Consider the following 11,349-nt stretch of genomic DNA (forward strand, 5'->3'; position numbering starts at 1 on the left):
TCTGGTAGGCACTGTATGAGGTGCTGTTTGGTAGGCACTGTATGGAGGTGCTGTCTGGTAGGCACTGTATGGAGGTGCTGTCTGGTAGGCACTGTATTGAGGTGCTGTCTGGTAGGCACTGTATTGAGGTGCTGTTTGGTAGGCACTGTATGGAGGTGCTGTCTGGTAGGCACTGTATGGAGGTGCTGTCTGGTAGGCACTGTATGGAGGTGCTGTCTGGTAGGCACTGTATTGAGGTGCTGTTTGGTAGGCACTGTATGGAGGTGCTGTCTGGTAGGCAGTGTGTATGGTGACATTGTCTCATAGGCATTGTGTTTGCTGGCATTGCCTGGTAGGCACTGTGTATAGTGGCACTTTGTGGTAGGCATGGTGTATAGTGGCACTGTCTGCTAGGCACCGTGTATGGGGGTGTTAGTGTTAATGTTACAGGCAGTCTATCCGAAACCATGCCATGTTGCCCTGTCTAGAAACAGGTGGATAGTATATTACCAAGATATTTAGATATGAACATATATACCTGTAAAACAAGAAATAACTGAGGTCAATGAGGTAGATAATCTTTTTGCTCAATCTGGTATACTGTATGTATACTGATGTATGTATGTATACTTGTAACGGCACCGTTTCAGCAGACAAGGGGTTAAAGTCCGTTTAGGCGATATGCCCCTTTCCGAGAGACAGGCAGTAATGTAACGGCACCGTTTCCGCAGACAAGGGGTTAAGATCCGTTTAGGCGATATGCCCCTTTCCGAGAGACAGGCACAGCTACTGCAGAACACCAACCTCCCGAACTGGATACAAAATAGCAATCCAAACTGGAACCTCACAAGTAGCTGTCAGTCAGACGAACAGGAAAAGCGTATCCGTCAGCTTACACTCCTGGCAATCAGTCTCCCACAGCATACAGGGAATCCCCCAATAACGAGACAAGGCTCCGTGTTGAGGGTCAAGCAGTGATCTGAAGTGCTGGCACACCCAGCCTGGTTTTTATTACAGTTTTTGCAGATACAGGACAGATTTAAGCTGTGCGGCCGGTCTGTCTTCTCCTTTACAGTTACTATGGGCCATAATCCTGAGGCAAGAGGCTTTTAAACAGTCCTCTCCAAAACCCAGTGGCGAGGTTGGTTTCGCCACACATCTCCCCCCCCCAGGGAAGACTAACCAGATACCTGACCTCACGCCGGTCGGTACCTGAGTTAGTCTGGCAGCCCACCCACAACCCATACTGGACCTGCTGAATTTCGTAGCCTGTCTCTGTCCAGTAAGTCCACCAAGGTGATGTTGGAAGCTGGAACTCCCGGTCTCTGTGTTGCTCCCTGGTTTGGAGTGGAGGTTGCTTTGTGGGCAGGGATCAGCGGTACTCAGCCCTGGTGCCAGCGCTACCACGGAAGAAGCCTGGTTGGAGCCTGGTTGTTGGAGGGGGAGACCGACTGTCCCTACCCCCTGTTCTGTAAGTGCAGAGACCACGGTCCCATCTGCCCTGTTGTAGGGCTTACTGTCTCCCCCTGGTGCGTTAAGCTGCCGCTGGGGAGAGGGGGTAACGAGCTCCTCTCCCATACATACTTCCAGCCGCTGGGGAGGGCGACCGACCGCCTCCGCTCCCAATACAGTGTCCTGCTGCTGGGGAAAGGAGACTGGGCTCTCTATTCCTGTAGGACACTCTGCCGCTGGGGGACAGGACCGACTGTCTCTGCCCCCTGTAACTCCGCCTGCCGCTGGGGGAATGGAGACTCGGCTCCCAATTTCCCAAAAATCATGCTGCTGCTGGGGGGCAGGACAAACCTACCTCTGCCCCCTGTAACTCAGCCTGCCGCTGGGGAGGGAGGCCGCTGCTATCCTCTCCCTGCACTTTACACTGCCTTCCCGGCATATCACTCTGCTGCTGGGGGGCAGGAACAACTACCTCTGCCCCCTGTAACTCAGCCTGCCGCTGGGGAATGGAGACTAGGCTCCCAATTCCCTGCAGGACCGGTGGAGAGACCTCGGTCCCATCTCCACCGGCCACCTGGGGTTCTTCCCAGTAAACATCAACAATATCTGCCCAGCTGAATGGGTCTGGATCTGGGTCTGTCACCTTACCGTCCTGCTGAGCCTTCTCAATGGAGTGGAAGAGATCTCGGTAGTCCTGCTCCAGTTCCCACTCCAGGGTTGCTAGGTGAGCCAGGTCTTTCTCTACTTCATGGGGGTCATCCCACTCATGCCTAGCCTCCCTCTCATAGAAAATGTCCTGAAGTCTGGACTGTGCAGGGCTCCCGAAGTCAGGCTCTGCAAAGGACTCCCATAACAAGCCAGGACCATCAAACTCCTCTCCCTCTGGCTTGTCATGCTCAGCTGTCCAGGGTATAAACTGTGCCACATACCACCAAAGTGCCTGGTAGGCATCCTCCAGCCATAGCTCCTGCCATACCCGGTGCTGTAGTTCCATTACCCATTCCTCCAGGGGCTGCTCTCCCAGGAAGGGCATCCGCAGGGCCACTTGCTTCTGCAACCGCTGCTCTTCACTGGGGAGACTCTCACCTCGCTGGTATTGTACATTATCCAGGGCCTGGTACCAGATGCCTTTCCTTAATGCATCCCGGCCATCCAGGTCCTCCTCCTCGTATACCACTGCTGGTTCCATCCTGGTGCTTTTAGGGTCGCTGTACTGGGACATGCGTTGCCCTTAAATTGTAGAATCCAAAGAAATGGTGTCTCCTGTAGCTGTCCTTCTGGCTGTAGGAACGATCCCGCTGCTTGCCACCAATGTAACGGCACCGTTTCAGCAGACAAGGGGTTAAAGTCCGTTTAGGCGATATGCCCCTTTCCGAGAGACAGGCACAGCTACTGCAGAACACCAACCTCCCGAACTGGATACAAAATAGCAATCCAAACTGGAACCTCACAAGTAGCTGTCAGTCAGACGAACAGGAAAAGCGTATCCGTCAGCTTACACTCCTGGCAATCAGTCTCCCACAGCATACAGGGAATCCCCCAATAACGAGACAAGGCTCCGTGTTGAGGGTCAAGCAGTGATCTGAAGTGCTGGCACACCCAGCCTGGTTTTTATTACAGTTTTTGCAGATACAGGACAGATTTAAGCTGTGCGGCCGGTCTGTCTTCTCCTTTACAGTTACTATGGGCCATAATCCTGAGGCAAGAGGCTTTTAAACAGTCCTCTCCAAAACCCAGTGGCGAGGTTGGTTTCGCCACAATACTGATATATGTATACTTATATATGTATACTGTTGTACAGCGGAGATCAAAATTAGAGAACACACAATTTCCGAAATGTCAAGGTCATAGTGTAGTCCTATGTAAATATATCCTAAGTCCTAACATGAGTAAAATAGCAGTATTTTAAGATATTCATAAATGGTATTTATTCTAAAGCACAGAATAAAAATGTAAATGAGATAATTGAAAAGAACACTGATCAAAATTAGAGAACACTTTCAGATACCTGCAGGTTATTGGTGTTAATCTTGCAACTGGTGCTAATTTCCTTAATGATCTGACAAACCCTATTTAACTGGCAGCCTAACTTTCCAGTTTTCACTGACTTTGCCAAAATAGTGTGCCGTTCCAAAGTGACTGAACCCTCCGGCAGCAGGTTGTCCAGATGAAGGCCAAAGGGATGACCCTATCATCCAGTAGCAAGAGAAGTTGGTTTTGTCCAAGTCTGTGATTTCTAGAATATTGCATCTTTACAACATCACCAACTCGTTCAAGTCACCCAAGAAGGCTGATCGCCCTCGAAAGACAAATGCAAGAGAGGACAGGAGAATGCGGAGAATCTCCATGGGTCATCGTTTCACACGCTGCAGCTGGAATTGCTCACCAGTTCAGCACTGAACAGGGTAAGGGTCTGTCTCGTCATACAGTGTCTCGACGTTTAAGAGCATTTGGACTGAAAGCCCACCCTGCAGGGACTAAACCTCTTCATTAGCAGAAAGAATCAAAAGGCTAGACTCACCTTTGCTGAGGAGCATGTCGTGTGGACAGAGGAGAAGTGGTCCAGAGTTCATTTTAGTGATGAAAGCAAGTTTAATTTATTTGGGTCTGATGGGAAACATTATGTTCGTCGACAAACTGGGGAAAGACTGAACCCAAAGTGTGTAAAGAAGTCAGTGAAAGGTGGAGGAGGAAGTGTCATGGTTTGGGGAATGTTTTCTGCAGCAGGAGTTGGACCTCTCATACAGCTACATGGCAGAGTGAATGCAAGTAGTGATGGACGAACATCGTCCGGGACGATTCACAAACGCGCGTTCGCGATCAAATGTTTTCGAACTGCACGTTTGCGGCGGGCCCCATTCACTTTAATGGCAGCCGAACCTGAAAAACATTCAGGTCATAATTGCAGCGAGCAAACACTTACTAGAAGTACACAAATAGTCCCACAACAGTGACATACCAGCTCGTATGAACGCGCTGTAAAACGCCCTACGCCCCAAGAAGTACAAGAGCTTCTTTGGGGCGTATTGTTGCGCATATTGTGGCAGTTTTTCATTGGATGCCTCTGTGGTTAATCACACAAACGCGCGTACTACGCGCGTTTCCAAAATACAAAAACGCCCCAAAATACGCCTCAAAAACCCCCGATAAAAATGCCTGTAAAAATGCGCTTATCGAATACGCTCAGGTGGAACCCAGCCTTATTGTTTTTCGCCCCAGGGCCCCATTTCACCTAGAAACCAGCCCAGTCTTAAGTATAAGTTTGACGAAATGCCCTCGTAAAAGTAAGTGTCCCTGAATGGCAGTTAGGAAATGTGGTCACCCTACTTGGGGTGGGACACAGAACAGGGTAGATGGAGTTTCCTACCAGACTAAAGGACCTTCCTAATGTCATCCGCCCATGTGACCAGTGGGGGAGAGCTGTGTTCCTGTACAGACAGGAGCTTGGCTGGAATGTGGTGAGGCCTAGCTATGTGTCTGTCCCTGTGTTTGTTTGTGTGTGTGTGTGTGTGTGTGTGTCTGTCCCTGTGTGTGTGTGTGTCTGTCCCTGTGTGTGTGTCTCGTCCCTGTGTGTGTGTGTCTGTCCCTGTGTGTGTGTCTGTCTGTCCCCGTGTGTCTGTCTGTCCCCGTGTGTGTGTCTGTCTCTGTCCCTGTGTGTGTGTCTCTCCCTGTGTGTGTGTGTCTGTCTGTCCCCGTGTGTGTGTCTGTCCCCGTGTGTGTATCTGTCCCCGTGTGTGTATCTGTCCCCGTGTGTGTGTCTGTCCCCGTGTGTGTGTCTGTCCCTGTGTGTGTGTCTGTCCCTGTGTGTGTCTGTCCCTGTATATATTTTACCGCCCCTGTGTGTGTGTGTGTGTGTCTGTCCCTGTCCCTGTGTGTGTGTCTGTCCCTGTGTGTGTGTCTGTCCCTGTGTGTGTGTCTCCCTATGTGTTGTGTGTATCTCTCCCTGTGTGTGTGTCTCCCTGTGTGTGTGTGTGTGTATCTCTCCTGTGTGTGTATCTCTTCCCTGTGTGTGTGTGTCTCCCTGTGTGTGTGTGTGTGTCTCTCCGTGTGTGTGTCTCTCCCTGTGTGTGTGTCTCTCCCTGTGTGTCACCATCACCATGCCCACAGTGTTCCTATGTCTTGACGCAGCTGCATCAGGAAATTCTGTGTGGGGCAAAAAGAAGAAGATGGAAGAAGAGGCAGCACCGCCAGCATGGAGTCCGTGGGAGAGACACAGGGAGGCACACTAAGGCTACTTTCACACTTGCGGCAGTGTGATCCGGCAAGCAGTTCCGTCGTCGAAACTGCCTGCCGGATCCGCGGATCCGGATGTGACTGGAAGCATTTGTGAGACTCATCCAGATGCAGATCCGTCTCACAAATGCATTGCAAGAACGAATCCGTCTCTCCGCTTGTCATACGGACAGACGGTTCGGTCTTGTATCTTTTTTCACATTTGTATATAGCAGTTTTTGACAGATGTCATGATGAAGGACCCAATATTCTGGAGGTCCGAAACGAGTAGACTGCATAATTGCAAATTTTTTATGTCTGGATTTTATTCTAACGAATAAAGATCACCTTTTATGCAAAGCTGGATTGGTTAGATTTTTGGAGGGTATTAAACACAACCCCAAATGCAATAATACTGAAATGAGGTTGCATACACTCAGCCCGGAAGCTGAGACCCCTGTGTTGCACAGCAAGGCACTCCCGATGGTAGCCGGAAAACACGAGCAAATTTACCTACTGCAAGCAGAGTTAGCACTGCCTCACCATACCTGTTATTACCCTAAAGAACAGGAACGATTGTTGGGGTGTAAAGTACAGGCTAGCCAGCGGTTGCAACACAGCAGCTTACAATCTTACCAGACTATACAGTAATACCCCCCCTCCCTATTCCCCCAAACTGTAATGTGGCATGTGCCTAATATATATCACTCCCGATAAACTCGCTGGGGTAACTGGAGATTATGGTGAAGTCCTCTCTGTTCTCCGGAGCAAACTAAACTTTAACTGATAAGTCCTTGTGATAAACAAGCAGCAGTTCTTGGTAGCCTGCCACTCAGCAACACTAACCAACTAACTACCGGCAGGTTTGATCTCAGTCTCTAATATTTAGGCGCCAATCTTATATTGAGGTGCGTGCAGGCTCTGTCTTACCGACCTGGGTCTGCTCTGCCTCAGCTGGTGACTGCGAACTGAACGAAGACTGATCCAGTACACGTGCGGTACCGCAGGGTCTGTTGCTTTGCTCTTCAGCTATCATCAGCAATCCCCAGCAGCTGTACTCCTTCTCCTGGATGAGATCCGGGTCCTTGACACATACAGCTTCACTTGGCTCCAGTCCTGGTCGCAAAAAGGGTGATTCCACACTTGGATATTAATGGATTACTTCTCTCACACACTTTTCCAGTCCTGCAACTAAGATGGACGCCAGTTTCCTTCCTCTGGACACACAGCTCCGCCTCCTATAAATATTTAAATCTGAGCAGTCTGATTAGCTGTGTGGGGAAACAGCCGCCTCTTGTAGCCAAACAGCAAAATAACATTGTTCATGAAATAAGAGCTGTTTTTCCAATCTCACACTATGTACAGGTACTCCAGTCTCTGCTGTGGAACTCTGCAGCTCCTCCAGGATTACCTTAGGTCTCTGTGATGCCTCTCTAATTAATTCCCTCATTGCCCGGTCCGTGAGTTGGTGGGCGGCTGTCTCTTGGCAAGTTTGCTGTTGTGCCATGTTCTTTCCATTTGGTATGATAGATTTGATGGTGCTCCTGGGGATCATCAAAGATTTGGATATTTTTTTTATAACCTAACCCTGACTTGTAGTTCTCAGCAACATTGTCCCTTACTTGTTTGAGATCTCCCTGGTCTTCATGGCAGTGGTTGGTTAGTGATGCTTTGTTTGTATGTATGTATGTATGTATACCAATATATGTATACTGAGGTATGTACAGTACAGACCAAAAGTTTGGACACACCTTCTCATTCAAAGAGGTTTTCTTCATTTTCATGACTATGAAAATTGTAGATTCACACTGAAGCCATCAAAACTGGTGAATTAACACATGTGGAATTATATACATAACAAAAAAGTGTGAAACAACTGAAAATATGTCATATTCTAGGGTTTCTTCAAAGTAGCCACATTTACTTGATTACTGCTTTGCACACTCTTGCATTCTCTTGATCCCCTTTGTGGTCCCCCCTTCTTTCCTACTTTCCATTTTGTCTGCCTCACCCAATCTTTCTGTCTGTCTTTCATGCTATTTTCTAATCTGCTCTTTCTTTCCTTCTGTGCTTCTTAGGTCTTCGCTCCGTGCTTTTCTTTCCTTCTATGCATCACACCCTTCTTTCCTTCTAGCCTTCTTTCCTTCTACCCTTCTTCAATTCTTTCCTTTTAGCTTTCTTTCCTCTATCCTTCTTTCCATCTACCTTTTCTGGCCCTTATTCCTGATATTATTCTTTCTTTCTCTGCCCTTTCTGTTTGCTCTTCTTTCCTTCTATCCCTTCTGCCCTTGTTTTCTTTCTATCCTTCTGCCCTTTTTCCTTTTATCCTTCTGCCTTTCTTCTTTTTTGCCCTTCTTTCTTTCTATACTTCTGTCATTCTTTCCTTTTATCCTTCTTCCTTTCTGCCTTTCTTTCCTTTTTCCTTTGCCCTTCTTTCCTTTCTGCCTTTCTTCCTTTCTAAACTTTTTTCCTTTTATCCTTCTGTCCTTATTTTCTTTTATCCTTCTGCCCTTTTCCTTCTCGCCTTCTTTCCTTATGCCATTCTTTCTTTCTACCTTTTTGCCCTTCCTTCCTTCTTCCATTCTGCCATTCTTCCCTTCTATCCTTCTTCCTTTCTGCCCTTCTCTCCTTCCATCCTTCTGCCCTTCTTCCTTTCTGCCATTATTTCCCTTATCCTTCTGTCATTCTTTTCTTTTATCCTTCTGCCCTTTTTCCTTCTCGCCTTCTTTCCTTATGCCATTCTTTCCTTCTATCCTTCTTCCTTTTTGCCCTTCTTTCCTTCCATCCTTCTGCTCTTCTTCCTTTCTGCTATTATTTCCTTTGATCCTTCTGTCCCTTTCTTTTATCCTTCTGCCCTTTTTTCTTCTCGCCTTCTTTCCTTATGCCATTCTTTCTTTCTATTCTTTTGTCCTTTTCTTCATCGAGAATGATGAAGAATGATCATTTCATCTGCTCTGGGTAGATCTCCATCAAGTTCTTGTGAAATGGCTGCAGGGGATAAGTGAGGTTAAGATCCTGAATCTTTTTGGAACACAATGATATCAACTGTTAAGAATGTTTAGAGTAGGATTTTTCTGTCCATAAACACTGTCTGTCCAGACCTCGGAGGGGAGACGGACTACGTTAGTGTCTCAGATGCCAGTTCTGGTTTCACAGATTAGATTCAGAAGTTTTCATTAAAAAGTATTCTTCTCCAAGGAGGAAAGGACAGAATATGCTACATAGCTCTTTCTTAAAATTAGTAATTGGTGATGCTTTATTTACAACAAAAAATAAAAAAAAATCTGAGAATTCTCATCTCTGATGTTCATTGCATATCTGTAAAACATACCATAAATATGTTATAGGTGGGGGTTCTATATCCCCTGACCCCTCTTCTGTCAGATACAAATCTGGCAGTCTGGCTGAGTAGATATGGAAGGATGAATAAAGAACAGAACTAGGTAAGGGAGGGAGGAAGAGGGGAAGGTAAGAAAAGATAGGAAGGGTAGGCAAAATAAAAAGAAAGGATGATGGACATGAAAGAGGGATGGATGGCAGGAAGGAATGAAAGAAAGTAAGCTAGTGGGAGTGAGGAAGTAAGCAATTTAGAAAGGAATAAGGAAGGAAGTAAGAAGTGACGGAGAGCAGTTAGGAAGGAAGGAGAGGGAGGAGTGCAAGGAAGAAAGGGAATTAAGAGGAGAGAAAGGAATAAAGGAGGAGGAAAAGGGAGGAAGGACAGGTAAGAAGGGAGAAAGAGGAGGGAAAGGTAGAATAAGTGGGAAGGAAGAAGGGAAGACAGAAGGGTAGGAAAGAAAGAGAGGAACAAAGGAAGGAGGAATCTCTGGCAAGGATATAATGTCATGCCAATCACTTCTCTGTTAGATCCCAATAATTCGTGATCAGCTAGTGAGATCCGATTTTGGGTCCGCAAAATGGATGCACAACGCACCATCACGGGATCCCCCAACCTGGGTACTTACCCTTGTTTGGGATGTGCGCAGTGTGGCAATGTCACAAAAGGTAACTCTTTTACCCATCCCTCGTCAGGTAAAAAGTACTACATCAAGGGCCACTTTTCATGCATGACAAACTATGTCATTTATTTGATTAAATGCCCTTGTGGCCTGGGATATGTGGGCGAGACCACACAAAAAATAAAAACAGAATCAGTCAACATAAATCTAATATCCGCACTAACAAGAAGGATGCCCCTTTAGTACACCATTTCCAGGAACACAAGCATACGCCCAGTCAACTACGTTTTCAGGTTATAGATTGGGTCCCGACCCCCAGGAGAGGGGGGAATCGTGATGAAATGCTGCACTTGAGAGAGATGCAATGGATCCGCCGTCTGGGGACATTGGGCTCGGGAGGTTTAAATAAGGATTATAATATGCTTAAACCAGCTTATTTTCATGAATGATTAACCCATGTGCCTTTTTCTTTCTAATAGGATCATCACCTACTACACATCCCTTTGGGCCCATATAGAACGTCTACTTTAGACCTCCATAGTCCTAACTTGTATACCACTCACTCTGGGTATAGTATGCCTGTAGTCATAGATTGAAATGAAAATGTACATGTTCGATACACAGAGACCTGTGGCACCCCAGAGAATCGTGCCCCACACTGATTGTTTTGGATTACCACACACACCCATGTGAAGTCATATCCATTAGTAGATCTAGCCCCTCTCTATGTTAAATCCTAATAGGGAACCTTATGGCAGCGCTTGAACTATGCTATGCCTTCTCCCATTCTAGTGCCAGTAACAAAGATGGCGCGGCGGACATAGGACATCATTGCGCATGCGCCAGGCACCTCTGAGCCTGAAGCCTTCTTACTCCTCCTCCCCGGGGCCGATCTCACCACCTGGACCCGCCCCTCACATGCCGGCAATCGCCGGATATCCGTCGGGACCTCTGAATAAAATACACCACGGCGTGCATCGCAGCTACCGCACGCCGTGGAAACATGAGGACCGGTCATTCAGGTATGTGACTCTATCCCAGAGTATGCTAGCCTTACTCTCGCTTACCCTGCGCTGCAAATAGATGACACACATCACTGGTGGTTTTACGGCCCTCGCTTGTGCCATGTCTCTGCTGTCCTACATTGCATTATATTGGATGTATGCCCGCCCCTCTCCCCCACTTAAGTGTTCATAGGAGTATAATGTGTAATTACACAACCTGCTATCCTACACTGTGTCACCATGTGTCTAACCATGAATTTAATCTGCCATTATTACTGCTTCCCATGGAACCTTCTTTTGATATAATCTACCCTAATCATGTACTATCTAAATTATGCCTCAATCATGTTGCTGTCTAATCATGTTTCATGTGCTGCCGTCTAATCATGTTTTATCTGTTATGAATTATGAACTGTGATTTCTCATGAATTTTGCTTCAATCATGCCAGTTTTGATTCTGATGCACATATATGCAAGGAATAAACCCCCTTCCCCGGAACTCCTCTTATGAATTAATTTATGCGGGCATTTCTCATACAGTTGTTCAATCATGCTAGTAATTTAGTACTCACATATGAACTATAGTCCTTAAGGATATGAATTATGAATGATTCATTGAGAAAATAGTTATATCATGGATGAAATTCCCATCTACTAATGAGTAATACAATATGTTTCATGTGAATTGAGATATATATATATATTATGTATATGAATTCTGAATTATGTGGATATGAATGTCTTCC

Source organism: Bufo gargarizans, chromosome 6, assembly GCF_014858855.1.
Source record: "Bufo gargarizans isolate SCDJY-AF-19 chromosome 6, ASM1485885v1, whole genome shotgun sequence".
Classification (NCBI taxonomy): Eukaryota; Metazoa; Chordata; class Amphibia; order Anura; family Bufonidae; genus Bufo; species Bufo gargarizans.